Here is a 1,855-nt window from a genome sequence, read left to right on the forward strand (position 1 = left end):
CCTAAAATGTTAATCTTATATTGTTTATAAATCAGGAATGAAAACAAATGCAAAGTCGTATGATACAAACGATAGTATTCTCTCAAAGAACATTTAACAATTTATTTAACATTACTAAATTTATCATTACAAGACTAATTATAAAAAGACTTAATAGTGCTTAAATAATAATTGAATGATAAATTTGGTAAATCTAAGTAATAATATTTTAGGAAAGAAAGAGAGAAAGAGAAAGAGAGACAGAACTTATTTTTATAATATTATTTTAATAGAAATATAAGTCCTCATACATACATATACATGCAATTATAATTTTTCGTAAACTATAATTTTCGTAAACTGAAATATTTAAAGCAATAATATTCTGGAGATCATATATTCAACTAGAATTAAATATTACAAAATAAAAATATTGAGGAATTATTATTGCGTACTTAAAATTGCATTCGTAATTATATTATATATCATGCAGTTATGTATGTCAATCACTTATCAATTTCTGACATACATTTTTCAAATAATATATATATGAATCATTAATATTAATAAAAAATAAAAAGATAAATACGTTTATTGACTCCCCTCAGGGTTGCAAGGCGTTTTGTAGGGACGTTCCCAACCCTTTATTCAATTCTCATCCAATACTACCCTTCTCCTCTCACTTAACCCTCTGGACCAACGGCTTAACGTCTCTTTCCGAAAGACGGAGCCCAGCTTGCTCTGCACAAGAGCCTATCTTGCACGGAGGGCGCAGCTTTCGGAAAAAACTTTCCATGTCTACATGGCTCTAGTGGACTCGAACCTGGTTCCTCAGATTACGAGTCTGGCGCTCTACCACTAGACCACACACTGCCGCCTATCATTAATATTATATTTAAATGTCTAATTTGAGTTTCTATGTCAATACTATTATACTAAATTAAAAATTTCGAAACTTTTTTCCTTAGGCAGATCTAAATTCGTAAAAAAAACTCAAAAAATAAATAATGATCTATACTTTTACACAGTTCTAATTAGATAAAACAATTTTTAGTTATTAAGCAGATAGCCAATCTAGTATTAATTTTTGAGTTCTAGAGACTACTCTATTATATACACGAATCATGCGATTGATTTGTCGCGCTTACAACAAAGCCTTTTTTGTTAAAGCTGGACTGTCTTCTTACATATTATGATTAATATTAATAATTAACTTTTGCGTCAGTTATTCTCCTATACCTATTACGTTTTTAATTGGATAACATTGTGTATTATTGCTTAATTGCGAATAGCAATTAAAAATTGATTGCGAGTTATAAAAACGTGCACGTTGATTAAACTAATCATTAACAATGATCGCTACATAAAATCCCAAATTAATAACACTTGTTTGATGTATGAATAAATTCTGCTTTTGAAAAATTAAGAATTAAACTTTTTGTATTAATCTCAAAAAGCGTTTTGTATTATAACGGCATACTTACATCTTTAATAACAATATAAAATAGTTTTATTAACTTTTAAAATAAGTAATCTTTATTAAAGTTAGATATAATCTAACTTTATAATATAGATTACATCTAACTTTATCAATATGATATATAATGTAATATGCATGATAATTATAAAGTGTGTAGTATAATAGAAACATATTAATTATTATGGTAATTATAAAATATAATACAAATTACTATACTCTTTTAATTTACAAAATAAATGGATTGCACTAATACACCCTGTATATCGCATACACTTGTGTGTATATATACGGAGTAAGAATATCTGTTTGAGGTAGTCCTAGTAATAGCGTCTAATCAAGCAGACGTTATATAGATAGAAGATATAACTAACATACTTTTTAATTGTTAATTTAAAT

The sequence above is a fragment of the Temnothorax nylanderi genome, unplaced genomic scaffold (assembly GCF_030848795.1).
Source record: "Temnothorax nylanderi isolate EJ_2023f unplaced genomic scaffold, tnyl_v1.0 TNYL_tig0456_pilon, whole genome shotgun sequence".
Classification (NCBI taxonomy): domain Eukaryota; kingdom Metazoa; phylum Arthropoda; class Insecta; order Hymenoptera; family Formicidae; genus Temnothorax; species Temnothorax nylanderi.